Below are 14,859 nucleotides of genomic sequence, written 5' to 3' on the forward strand. Positions count from 1 at the left end.
AAGAACAGACACCCAACCCAATAACACCTTATCTATCAAGATAACCAACACAGACAAACCTTAGCCTAAACAGAGCCAAGGATCCCAACAGTAACAATCTGAGAACATATTATATCCTGAATGATAAGGTCAGGGGGAAGGAGGGAGGGATGGTTGAAGACAAATGAAGTAGAACTACTCAGATGGAATGTTATGGTAAGTACATAACTTCTTTATCTGCAGTAGTTTACTTAATTTGCTCTTCAACCTGTGGGACAGAGTCCCCAGCTACCTAACTCTTGGGTGGCCCTCACGGAAGGATGTTCCAGAGCACCGCAGAGCCAAAGGATGCTCTACTCCTAGAGACAATGCCCAATTTGTAATGTGAAATAAAGGTATGGGATGAAGCCAAAGTGGCAGCTGAACAAATATCATCCAAACATACCCTTGACCAAAAGGCCGCTGATGTAGCCATAGATAGGGTTGAATGAGCCTTCACTCTCCAAGGTAGAGACAGACCTCTCTCTGAATAAGCTCAGCCAATGCATTGTGAAATCCAGCGAGCAACTGTCACTTTTGAAACTGGTTTATCAAAGAAGGGCTTGGCATAAGACACAAAAAGTTGATCAGACTTGCGGAAAGGTTTAGTCCTGTGAAGGTAAAACCTCAATTGTCTATGTACATCCAGTAAATACAATTTATATTCCCCTTTGTTCTGGTAGTTAGGAAAAAAGACTGGCAAGTTAATAGTCTCGTTAATGTTGGCTTCCAAAGCTACCTTGGGAAGGAAGGAAGGGTTAGTGCGAAGCAACACCCTATCTTTATGGAAAATCATGCAGGGCATTTTGATGGAAAGAGCTTGAAGCTCCGACACTCTTTTGTCAGAGGCAATAGCGACCAAAAAAGCAGTTTTCCACATCAAAAACTGCAAATCCACCAAAGCCGCAGGCTCACATGGTGGAGAAACCAAAGCCTGCAATAATAAGGTAAGGTCCCACAGAGGGAAAGGATCCTTTACGGGGGGAGGGTCTAAGAAGAAAGGCACCTTTAAGAAAAGTCTTACACAATTTAGAGGAAGCCAAAGAAGATATATTTATTCCCACATGAAAGTTAGATATGCCTTAACCGTAGAAGAACTGGCACGCTGTTGAAAAATGCTAGCCAGAAAATCTAGAACTGCTGACAAAGGTGCCATAAAAAGATCCAAGGACTGCTGAGTGGCCCATATAGAAAAATGTTTCCATTTACTATGATACACTTTTCTGGCAGAAGATTTATGAGCTGCTACCAGAATGGACTTAACTCGTTCCCTCCAGTACAGCTCTTTTGAGTGTGCACCTGTAACTCCCAGTGGGTGTGGCTTGAGCCTTTAAAAAATGAACTTATCACCTTACAGTTGTAATAAACATTCATTGACAGAGGTCAAATATCAATACAGTTGTGTTTGCCTTCATGTATTCTTAAAAAAAATCTTCTGATACCTTGTATGTAGCATGATTCTGGAATTATGAATGCAAATAGGAACAGGCAATATTTGATGCCTAGAGGTGCAGTAGGAGGTAACTGCAGATGCAGCTCTAGGTGTCACTCGGATGTACTGAGTTAACAGAAGACGACAAACCTGGAGTCTGAATAATCATGGGAACCGTAGCAGCCAAGCAGTGAGCTTCAGACTGTCCAGATCTGGGTGCAGAATCCCCGAAGGGTACGATAGCAGATCCGGAACTGGATCTACAGTCCATGGTGGGACAAGTAGATGAGACCTGAGTAAGGGAAACCAAACCTGTCGAGGCCAGAATGGGGCGATGAGGATCACAGTGTTCCCAAGCCTTCGAGCTTTCTGCAGAAACTTCGACATGAGGGGAAGAGGAGATATGCATAAAGGAGACTGGGAGGCCAAGCATGACTCAGAGCATCTCTGGGGGTTTCCCCCAGAGAGGGGATCAGAGCAAAAAACTCACTGCACTTCGCGTTGGAAGGAGATGCAAAGAGACTGCAGCAAGGATGACCCTACTCTCAAAATACCTGTTCCACTACTGAAGGATTCAGAGACCACTTGTAAGGCATCAGGATAGATCTGCTGAGCCTGTTCGCTAGAATGTTGGACCGTCCCGGAATGTGCATTGCCACCAGAAAACAGCCAGTCGAGATCGCCCATTCCCACACTCTCATGGCTTCTCGATACAGGGGGATAAGATCTGGTTCCCCCCTGTTTGTTGATATACCAGACCACTGGCATTTTGTCCTTCTGAATTGCAATCGTTCCTAGAGGAAGATGAGCTTGAAGGGCCTGCAATCCAAGAAGAACTGCTCTCATCTCTAGAACGTTGATATGCATATAGGTCTCAGAAGGGGACCATGTGCCTTGGACTGTCCTTTCTGAGCAGTGAACCCCACCCTGGTAGGAAGGTGTCTGTGGTCATCATGGTTTTGGGCAAGGCAGGTTGAAACAGGCGTCCCTTAAGGAGATCCGGAGACTGAATCCACTACCAAAGGGAATCCGTGCATGCTTTTGAGATTCTCACTGTAAAGGACAAAGGGAGGTTGAACAGAGACCACTGAACTGCCAGTGTCCACTGCAGTACTCTCATATGGAGACGTGCCATAGGAAGAAGATTGATTGTGGCCACCATAGAACCTAATGCCCTCAACACCTTTTTGGCTGATGGAGACTTGAGTCTGAAGAGTGTGTAAGACGTGTAACCTCAGATTGCATAACCTGTCTGACATGAGGAACACCCTCATTTGTATTGTGTCTAGCTGTGCCCCGATGAAGTCCAACACCTGAACCGGGAGTAAGGCAGATTTGTTCATATTGATTGTGATGCCCAACTTGTTGGCTAGCCAAAGAAAGGAGTCCCAGGCTTGACAAAGTCGATGCTCTGAAGGGGCAGTAAAGAGCCAATTGTCCAGGTATGGAAAGACCTGAATATCCTGAAGCCTCAGGTGAGCCGCTACTACCACCATTACCTTGGTGAACACCCAGAGGGCTGTGGTAAGACCAAAGGGAAGGGCTCAAAACTGATAATGATTGGGGAAGGGCTCAAAACTGATAAAGATTGGCTCCCAGCCAGAAGCGAAGGAATCTCCGGGAGTGCCTGTCCATCTTGATGTGATAGTATGCGTCCCGGAGATTGATCGAGCACATCCAGTCTCTGGCCTGCAGATAGGGCAGGATAAAATGAATCATGACCATCCGACATTTTGTCTTGGTTACAGACAGGTTCAAGCTGGACAGATGCAAGATTGGTCTGAGGTCCCCCATCTTTTTTGGCACTAAAAAGAACCTGGAATAAACTCCAGATCCAGACTGGTCTAAGGGGACAGGTTGGATGACTCTTTTCCTTAGCAGTGACTCTATTTGTACAGCTGTCTCCTCCCGCTGCGTGTTTGGAACCTCCGGGAGGGCTTTGCTTGATGGGGAGAGGTTCCTGAAATGGAGCGAAATATCCTCTGGATATAATGCACAACACCCACTGGTCTGTCATTATGGACTCCCATGTTAAAGGGTGCAACAATAAACAACCCCTGACTGCCTCCAGAGATGAACAGTCATGCAACCCCTCAAAGCTGCTGCCTGGGTTTATCCAAGAAAGGTTCTCGGGACCCAAAATTCTTAGAACCCCCTCTGCCTCTAGGGCGGCATCTGTCAAATCCCCCTCTGCCTCTGGGGGAAGACGAGTCCTGAGCATCCCGGGAAAACGCCTGAGACTTGCAGAACCACATCTTCTTCTGGCCTCACTGGTTCCTGGAAAAGGACCTTTGAGGTGGTGAGAAGCGGATCCTGATGGCAGACAGTGTCTTCCCATCTTTCTTACTCTGGACCAAAGTCTCTCTAACCGTCTTCCCAAAAAGGGAAGAACCATCATAAGGGGCGTTGGTAAAAAATGTCTTAAAGGGCTCCGAGAACTGACATAAGCAGAGCCAGGCGTGACGCTAGATGGCAATGCCTGTCCCCGCCGCCCGTGCAGCTCCCTCCATGGCATGGGAAAGCAAACACATAGACGTGTTGACTACAGCTTTTAGGGTGGCCATTTGTGCATCAAACGTCTTCCTGTCCTCTGCCGACATGGACCCTAGTGTCGACTCCATGATTTCCTTGACAAGATCTCTCTGGAGTCAGGTGACATGTGCCATGTAGTTCAGAACCCTCACAGAGAAGGTCACTGAAGAATAAACTTGCTTCCCAAAATGATCCAACATCCTCAACTCTCGGTCAGGAGGATGGACCGTGGAGCTCTCCTGGGCGAGCTCCTACTTGGTGGCCGCCATCACCATCATAGCATCTAAAGGGGACCCCTTGTGCCAATGCAGCTTGTCCGTGGGGGGACTTAAGACCTTGTCCGGACCCTTGGGTATTGGCTCTACAGTGTTTGGCTCCTTCCAAGCCCTAGATGTTATCAACTCCACAAGTGGATTGGCAGGAGGGGACACCCAAGAGGTAGACGGGCCCAAGCCGAATGCCTCCAGAAACAAGGACTCGTTGGAGGTTGGCTTTGGGATGGATCATCCTCCCCTCTAGCGGAGGAGCTCCATGATGTCTCTAAAGGAGATATCTTCAGGTGGTGATCTTGGGGAACCTTCCTCTTCATCCAGGTCCGTGCCCTCCATGAGGGACTCTGGTGGAGAGTCCAAGTGCCTCCTTTTACACGTATGTTTGCAGGAAGCCTCCTCAGGGGGACTGTCTGGGGAGACCTCGTAAACGGACTGTTCCACAGCAGGAACCACCTGGAGCATTACAGGCACGGGTTGTCCCTGAGAGGGCAAGATGGTCAGAACTGCACTCAGAGCCAGGGTGATCTGGACAGATTCACAAGACGAGATGGTCTGAGGTTTCAACCTGGCGAGAACCCTCTCCACCACGTCAAATGCAGAGGGGAAACGAGCCTCCTGGACAGAAAAGGCAGAAGCCACCCCCCTTGACCCGACGGGGAGTCGAAGCCAAGCCTACTAGAGCCAAGACACCAAGAGGAATGGTCCACTCTGACAGGCCTGGAGCAGAGAACATCTCCTCGGATCCAACCCCAAGGCTACGGCTCCAAGAGCTCAGATCTGAACCGGCCAGATCAGACAAACTCAAGGCACCATCCAGCATCGACGTACATGGTACCAAAGGCACCAACCACTTGACTCCGATCGTCCTCGGATCCAGCTACTCAGAAATCCCGGGTCGAATCGGAGAAGGAGTAATAGGTCAGAACATGGGTTGGAAAGTGCCTGCTCTAGAGGGAGAAGGCCCCGGCAAGACTCCCATCTGTATCTGAGTGCGGATGGACCTCCCCATCATCTTGTCCATCTCCACTTCTGAAAGGCTCCAAGTGGAACGGGAGGACGCAACCGAAACTGGACGGGAGTGCCGGTGGGGAGAAGACCTGCAAGGAGACTGGCTTCGATGTTCCTCGGGCTCAGGTGAAAAACTAGGGGACCTGAGCCGAGGGGGTCACAGGCCTGGAAACAAGCTTTACTTTCAGTGGAGGGCCTGCCTGCGATAAGCAGTCGGGGGATCTCTTGCGATGCTGGTCCTTCTTAACCTTCTCTCCCTCGCCAGACCTCTTGGCGGGAGTGTAAGTCCCAGAGGCCGGGGAGGAAGAAGACGAAGCAGCAGCTGCTGCTTTCCCTGCCAGGGAAGACGGGACCGCAGGCCCAGCAGAAGAGGGCAACATGCCCTTAAGGATCAATTTGTCCCACCTGTCCTTAAGTGCTTTGGGGTTAAACCCAGCACAAATAGGACAGGGGGACTGGAGGTGAGCGACCCCCCTAAGCAGACCATGCACAGTGTGTGGCCATCTGCCGGTGAAAGCTTATAGCCACACTCTGTGCATTTTTTTAAACTGGGCTTCAGGGCATCAGTCATCCCTTCAGCCATTTCATGCACACACACACACACACACACACACACACACACACACACACACACACACACACACACACACACACACACACACACTCTACATGACAAAAAGAAGGAAAGGAAAGGAAGAAAAGCCTATTTTTTTTTTTTTTTTTTTTTAATTTTTTTTTGTATGAAGAACCCCGGGAAGGTAAAGAGAAAGGTTTAAGACAGTGAACAGTGAAGAGAATAGGTAAAATAAGGCAAAAAATATGTCCTGACTATCACCAAAGAAACACTGGAGCTCGGACCACGCTTGTGCACTCTCAGGTGACAAATGAGATCTGAAGGAAGAAGGGAGATAGGGAGGAATTATGGGTAAGGGGAGGTGCTTTGAGCTTGGAGGCATAGCTGGAAAATGTGGCTGTGTCGGATCCAAAGCAGATCCGAGGACCCACAGGTTGAAGAACAAATGAAGTAAACTACTTCACATTTTATGGTAATGCCCAGTTCCGAGCATAGATGAATGGTGGAGTCTCTTGCTTTGGTTAGTAGATGCTCGGTGGTGGCAGTCAGGAGCCAGTCGTCTAAGTACAGAAACACCCAGAATACTAAATACCTCAGGTGAGCCATGACTATTGCCATGCATTTGGTATTTGGTAAACACTCTGGGGGCTGTAGTGAGACCAAAGGGCAGAGCTCAGAATTGGTAATGACTGGCTCCCAGCTGGAAGCATAGATATCTCCTGGATCGCCTGCCCATTTTTATATGCTAGTATTTATTTATTTTTATTTATTTTACATTTGTTAACCGGGCTAGTCCAGCTGGATACATGTCCATTTTCAGTGGAGGCCTGAGGAGAAAAGCTCCGCTACAGTACTAAATAAACATATAAAGATAAAACTAAAATATTTTCAAAATATACAGAAATAAACTAAAGTAAAATGAAACATAAAAATGACCAAGGTATGATAGAATAAACATACAAGTTGAAACTACTGCAATTATGTATGGCATATAACTACATTTCTAACATGGACAGAGATTAAGTTAACGTTACATACACAGTTGCAATATAAGGAAGGTTGAAGAATAAGTTCTTTTTGCGAATGGAAAAAGAGCAGTCAAGCTAGGAGAGGAGGTCTAATTTGCTAAAGTGAGGGAGTAAGAAGAAATGGGTATAGAGGGAAAAGATAGTATGGGAATAAAGGAAAGGAAAAGAAAAAAAAGGGTTAGTCAGGGTTATGGCAAGAGCATAGCCAGTGGTTGGAAAGGAAGAGATTTAGGTTAGTTTTGAATAGTGGGAGAGATGTAAGGGAAGTAAGGTCATTTGGTAGTAGGTTCCATATTTTACCCACTGAGTTGGAAAATAAGGTGTCACCTGCTAAGTTATTAGATAAAGAAGTATGAATCAATATTTTGTTGGATGAGCGTAGGCTCCTCAGATTGTTATAAGGCTTTATGAGGGTGGAGAGCATAGGAGTGTTTTCAGGGTGGTAAAGGGCTTTGTGGACAATAGTAAGTTGGTTAAATGTTATTAGTTGAGGTAGCTCTAGCCACCCTAGTTTTTTTAGGTTTAGACAGTGGTGAGTCCTATATGGAGAGTTTTGGGCAAATCTGGCAATATTGTTATAGGCTGTAGATAGTTTGTTGAGATTATATTTGGAGAGATTAGTATAAATGGGGGAGGCATATAATAGGGTAGATATTAAGTGGGTTCTAGCTATAGTAGTTCTGGCTTCAGGAGTTAGGAAAGATATGATTCTGTAGAGAGAACCTAGTTTTCTGTTAGTAGATTTAATTGTAGCGTTTATGTGGTTATCAAATTTTAGTTGATTGTCAATTGTAATACCTAAAAGTTTGGTGGTAGGTTCTGGATTGATAAGGGTACCATTATTGGATGTAAGTATGAAGTTAAGGGAGGGAGACAAATGAGTGAGTGTAAAAAGCAGGAGTTTGGTTTTCTTAGGGTTGAGGAGGAGACAATGGTTAGAGAACCAATGCTCAATAGTTGTGAAGGTCTTTTGTGTAAGAGAGTGAAGTTCAGATTGTGTTGAGGCAGAGCAAATAATGGTGGTGTCATCTGCATATTGAATGCAAGTTGATAGAGGGGTGGCTAGATGGAGGTCGTTAATAAAAATGGAGAACAGTAGAGGACCTAGAATAGACCCCTGTGGAACCCCTATAAAGGTGGGGAGGAGGTCAGAGAGATGGTCATGCCAGAGAACAGCCTATTTTCGGTTATCAGTGTAGGATGTGAACCAGTTTATGGCAGGATTGTCAAGAGAGAGAGAGATTTTAAATGATGGAGGAGCAGTTGATGATTGACCATGTCAAATGCTTTGGACAGGTCTACAAAGAATGCTGAAGAAAGAATATTTTTATTGCGGTTGATGTTGATAGAGTCAATGAAGGATAGTAAGGCTGTGGAAGTACTATGGAATGGCTGAAAGCCATGTTGACAGTTGGCTAGGAGGTTATGGTGTAATAAGTGGTTTAGTAGCTGCTTGTGGATACATTTCTTCATTATTTTTGCAAGAGGGGATATTAATGCTATGGGGCGGAAGTTGGAATATTCCAAAGAGTCACCACCTTTAAAGAGAGGGATAATATGTGAGATTTTCCAGATAGATGGAACTACACCTTCTTCTAAGGTCCTATTAATAAGTATGGAGATGGGGTAGGCAATGGCTTTTGCACCTAGTTGGAGGTATTCAGCTGGTAGGTTGTCAGCTGAGGGGGTGGAAGGTTTTAGTTTCTGAAGCAAGGATGAGATATAAGAGGTGGGTATAGGTTTGAGGTGGAATGGGGGTGGAGTGGGGCTGGGGGTAGGGAGTTTGGAGATATCAGGGCATTGTTGGTTTGCTAGTTTAAGTATAGCTGAGGTGAAGAAAGTGTTAAAGGCACTGGCAGTTTGTAATGGGCAGTCAGGGGTACAGCCTAGTGGATTTGGTGTGGCCACTTTGCCAGGGGAGATTAGCATATTAATAGCAGTCCAAAATTTTTGAGGTTGATGAAGGGATGATTGTTGTAGCTGAGTGTAAAAGTTATTTTTGTCTTGCAGGATAGCTTTTTTTGTGATGTTTCTTTTTTGTCTAAAAGCTAGCTGATTGTGTTTTTAGTGGTTCGCCATTTAGCCCAGGTTTTATTTCTGCTAAGGATAAGTTTCCTAGTATTGTTTGAGAGCCATTGGGCTGACTTAGATTTGATTCTTATTGTACGCATTGGGGCATGATGTTCAAGTATAGTTAGAAAAGTATTATTGAAGTAACTAACAGCATCATCTATAGGGAGAGACTTAAGAGGTGACCAGTTAATTTTCATAAGTTCATTTTGAAAGAGATTTGGGTCGAACATTTTTTTGCAACGAGATGTTCTGACTAAGCTAGGGATGGTAAGATTAGTTTTATTTCTGATAATGTATGTTAGTGAGTGGTCACTAAGGTCATCGGGGAGAGTTCCTGTTGTATACATTTGATGTGGTCTATTTGTTAGTATCCAGTCAAGTAAGCTTTCCTTATTATTAAGTTTGTTTATTCTGTAGGGGAGTTAATGGTTTGAGAGAAGCCATATAGGTTTAAGAAGGTGGAAGGATTGGTTTGTTTGCATAAATTCCAGTGAATGTTAAAGTCTCCTAAGATAATTGTTTCCTGAAGGAGATTTAGAGAAAGCCAATTTAATAGGTCTTCTAATATAGTGGGGTTTTTCCCTGGGGGAAGATATGTGCAGACAATATTAATTGTTTTGTGAGGGTTTAGCTGCAGTTTCGAAATAATTATATCAGCATTATTTTCTGATGGTAGGTTATATCTTGTTTTACTAATGAGCATTTCGCTTCTATAGAGAATTGCAACCTGTAGATTGATTGAGCACATCCAATTGTCTTGTTCCAGAAAAGGGAGTATAGACTGCAGTGTCACCATCCGGAACTTTGATTTTTTTTTAGGACTTATTCCGCCTGCTGAGATCTAAGATGGATCTCCAGTCCCCTGTTTTCTTTAAAACTAAAAAGAACTTTGAGTAAGTTCTGGATCCAATTTGGTCTGCGGGGACTTCTTGGATGACTCTTTTTCTTAGAAACCTTTGTATCTCTAGGGTTTCTTGATAAGGGTGGAATGTCTGGTACTGATCTTGTTTGTGGGGTTGGGGTGGAGAAGGGTATGTTGTATCCCCTGGATATTATTGACTGTAATATCCAACACTGCTGTTAAATAGAACAATAACCAAAAACCAAACGTTGAGAGCAAAAACCTTTATCCAAAAACAAAGCTTTCAGGCCAAAACCCTTTTTCAATGTTTAACAAAAGGTACAATAAAATCACATGTTTAAATACAAGCCCACGACATCACATGACCCGCAGCCATGGTCATATGATCTGAATTAATACAAACTTACAATAAAACACAAATAAAAAACAGACTTATTATAATAAATCTACATAAAAGTATGCTTACTCAATAAAATGTCATGTTATTCAGAATATACAATTGTTAATGTATATTATTATTTTAATCTTGTGTGCTGTATCTTAGTCAAAACAGGCTTTAATGAAACACTTGCATTCAATCCTGGTGCCACATCTGCTGCTAATCTTACAATCCAATCGTATTCTCTGTTGTCTAAAGAATTACACAGGTCCCCCCCTTTTTTGGACACACTAACAGTATCTATAACCCTAAACTTAAAAGTATGGGATATACCATAACTTTTTACATGCTTCGATAAAGCATTAGTGTCACTCCCATTCCTTATGTTGGATTTATGTTCTATGATCCTGTCCTTAAGTTTTCTTGTAGTTTTTCCAACATAAAAGGAGGGACAGGTGTCACATGTTGCCAAATAAACAATATTGTTTGTTACACAAGTGGCAAAACAGTTAAAAGTATATACTCTTTTTGAAACAGGGTGAACAAATGTATTTATAGGTCTTGATGGATCACACTGTTGTAGAATATCTACACAGCAACTACAATTATAACAGGAAAAAGTACCCTTTCTTGATACACCAGGGGATGTAAAGTTTGCTCTATCAAAGTCCTTATATGCTAACATACTTTTTATTGTCTTCATGTTTCTATAAGAGAAACATGCTCTATCCCCCACAATCATCTTGATATCATCCTGTGTAAGAAGGACCTTCCAATATTTTCTAACTATACTTCTCACCGTGGCTGTCATGGTACTATAAGAAGTTATAAACCTTAAACAAATCCTGTCTACTGGCTCACTCAATGTTTCACGCAGTGTATTAGGTACCTGTAGAAATGTAGGTTTATAAAGGGTACGTCTATTAGATATAATATGTTCACTAATCTCATGTATCATATGCGATGAATACCCACTGTTCTTAAATTCCACACATGCTTCATTGAGTTGCTTCTTAAAGGCATCATCATCAGTGTTGAGTCTACTGATGCGAGCCAATTGCGCCTTGACAATGCCCTTGAAGACATGTGGAGCATGCATACTTGATGCATATAGGTACCTTCCAGATGATACTTCTTTCTTAAATACTGTGGTGTTAATAACACCTTCCCTCTTAGTTAATGTAATGTCTAAAAAATTAATGGTGCTAATTGAACATTCATACTTAAACTTTAAAAAACTAGTTGAATTATTTAGAGAGAATATAATCCTCTAGTTCAATATGGGAGCCTTTCCAGAGAAGGAAACAGTCATCCACAAATCTTTGATAAAATAACAAATTTTCATTCAAAAACCTCTCACCATCATTTACATACATTCTCTCCCATTGGGAAAGAACCAGATTGGCATAAGTATTTGCTACTGGTGTGCCCATTGCCACACCAGTTTGTTGTAAATAAAATTCGTTATCAAACAAGAATATATTATTTCTTAGTACTAGATCTAACAGCATGCATATATTTTCTGTATGTCCAGCTGAAAAAACAGAATGTCTCAGCAAAAATTCTCTAATGGCATCCGGCCCATAATCATTAGGGATTACAGTAAATAACGATGTAATATCCATTACCACCACATATATATATGTTCACAGGTATCTATAGATAAACCCATATTCATATACCAATTCTTCAGCTTAACTAGGAAATCACTAGAATCTTTAACCACTGTGTGACAAAACTTTAGTAACGGTTGTAGTTGTCTTTGCAAGTAGAGTGATATGGGTTCAGTAATCCACCCGTTTCCAGAGACAATAGGTCTCATCGGGGGGTTATCCTGTGACTTGTGCAGTTTCGGTATACCATATAACTGCGGCACTACAGGGCATGGTACTGTAAAAAAGTGAAATAAATCCAGCGAAATATATATATATATAAATATACGGTTCCCATTCAGAAGCCTGAAACATCATAAGCCTGAAAATCAAAATCCTGAAACCAAAAGCCTGAAAATTCAGAATCCTGAAAACTCAAAATTCTGAAAGCCCAAAATCCTGAAAGACCAAAATCCTGAAACTCAAAATCCTGAAAACACAAATAATGCTAATATGTCACTATAAAGACACTAATATCTACCAACTGACCCTGACCCTAACCCTAACCCTAAGGTCCGTCACTATCGCACACTCACCTGACCCGCGCCCTAAACCTAACTCACTTAAACCGCTAACCCCAATATTTGTCACTATTGCATACATGCCTAACCTGCGCCCTAACCCTAACTCACTTAAACCGCCCCTAACCCTAAAATAAAACCAACCGCACACTTACCTGACCCCAACGCATGACCTAACACCACAGGGCTAACAATAGCAAAGCCACAATGACATCAGTATGTCTATTTTGTGTTTTCAGGATTTTGAGTTTCAGGATTTTGGTCTTTCAGGATTTTGGGCTTTCAGGATTTTGAGTTTTCAGGATTCTGAATTTTCAGGCTTTTGGTTTCAGGATTTTGATTTTCAGGCTTATGATGTTTCAGGCTTCTGAATGGGAACCAAATATACATATATGACCTACAGTTAACAGGAGATATTTCGCTGGATTTATTTCACTTTTTTACAGTACCATGCCCTGTAGTGCCACAGTTATATGGTATACCGAAACTGCACAAGTCACAGGATAACCCCCCGATGAGACCTATTGTCTCTGGAAACGGGTTGATTACTGAACCCATATCACTCTACTTGCAAAGACAACTACAACCGTTACTAAAGTTTTGTCACACAGTGCTTAAAGATTCTAGTGATTTCCTAGTTAAGCTCAAGAATTGGTATATGAATATGGGTTTATCTATAGATACCTGTGAACATATATATATATGGTGGTAATGGATATTACATCGTTATTTACTGTAATCCCTAATGATTATGGGCTGGATGCCATTAGAGAATTTTTGCTGAGACATTCTGGTTTTTCAGCTGGACATACAGAAAATATATGCATGCTGTTAGATCTAGTACTAAGAAATAATATATTCTTGTTTGATAATGAATTTTATTTACAACAAACTGGTATGGCAATGGGCACACCAGTAGCAAATACTTATGCCAATCTGGTTCTTTCCCAATGGGAGAGAATGTATGTAAATGATGGTGAGAGGTTTTTGAATGAAAATTTGTTATTTTATCAAAGATTTGTGGATGACTGTTTCCTTCTCTGGAAAGGCTCCCATATTGAACTAGAGGATTATATTCTCTCTCTAAATAATTCAACTAGTTTTTTAAAGTTTAAGTATGAATGTTCAATTAGCACCATTAATTTTTTAGACATTACATTAACTAAGAGGGAAGGTGTTATTAACACCACAGTATTTAAGAAAGAAGTATCATCTGGAAGGTACCTATATGCATCAAGTATGCATGCTCCACATGTCTTCAAGGGCACTGTCAAGGCGCAATTGGCTCACATCAGTAGACTCAACAGTGATGATGATGCCTTTAAGAAGCAACTCAATGAAGCATGTGTGGAATTTAAGAACAGTGGGTATTCATCGCATATGATACATGAGATTAGTGAACATATTTTATCTAATAGACATACCCTTTATAAACCTATATTTCTACAGGTACCTAATACACTGCGTGAAACATTGAGTGAGCCAGTAGACAGGATTTGTTTAAGGTTTATAACTTCTTATAGTACCATGACAGCCACGGTGAGAAGTATAGTTAGAAAATATTGGAAGGTTCTTCTTACACAGGATGATATCAAGATGATTGTGGGGGATAGAGCATGTTTCTCTTACAGAAACATGAAGACAATAAAAAAGTATGTTAGCATATAAGGACTTTGATAGAGTAAACTTTACATCCCCTGGTCTATCAAGGAAGGGTACTTTTTCCTGTTATAATTGTAGTTGCTGTGTAGATATTCTACAACAGTGTGATCCATCAAGACCTATAAATACATTTGTTCACCCTGTTTCAAAAAGAGTATATACTTTTAACTGTTTTGCCACTTGTGTAACAAACAATATTGTTTATTTGGCAACATGTGACACCTGTCCCTCCTTTTATGTTGGAAAAACTACAAGAAAACTTAAGGACAGTATCATAGAACATAAATCCAACATAAGGAATGGAAGTGACACGAATGCTTTATCGAAGCATGTAAAAAGTTATGGTATATCCCATACTTTTAAGTTTAGGGTTATAGATACTGTTAGTGTGTCCAAAATTGGGGGGGACCTGTGTAATTTGTTAGACAACAGAGAATACGATTGGATTGTAAGATTAGCAGCAGATGTGGCACCAGGATTGAATGCAAGTGTTTCATTAAAGCCTGTTTTGACTAAGATACAGCACACAAGATTAAAATAATAATATACATTAACAATTGTATATTCTGAATAACATTACATTTTATTGAGTAAGCATACTTTTATGTAGATTTATTATAATAAGTCTGTTTTTTATTTGTGTTTTATTGTAAGTTTGTATTAATTCAGATCATATGACCATGGCTGCGGGTCATGTGAAGTCGTGGGCTTGTATTTAAACATGTGATTTTATTGTACCTTTTGTTAAACATTGAAAAAGGGTTTTGGCCTGAAAGCTTTGTTTTGGGATAAAGGTTTTTGTTCTCAATGTTTGGTTTTTGGTTACTGTTCTAGTTAACAGCAGTG

This window comes from Protopterus annectens, chromosome 9.part0 (assembly GCF_019279795.1).
Source record: "Protopterus annectens isolate FY-2018-M chromosome 9.part0, PAN1.0, whole genome shotgun sequence".
NCBI lineage: Eukaryota > Metazoa > Chordata > Ceratodontiformes > Protopteridae > Protopterus > Protopterus annectens.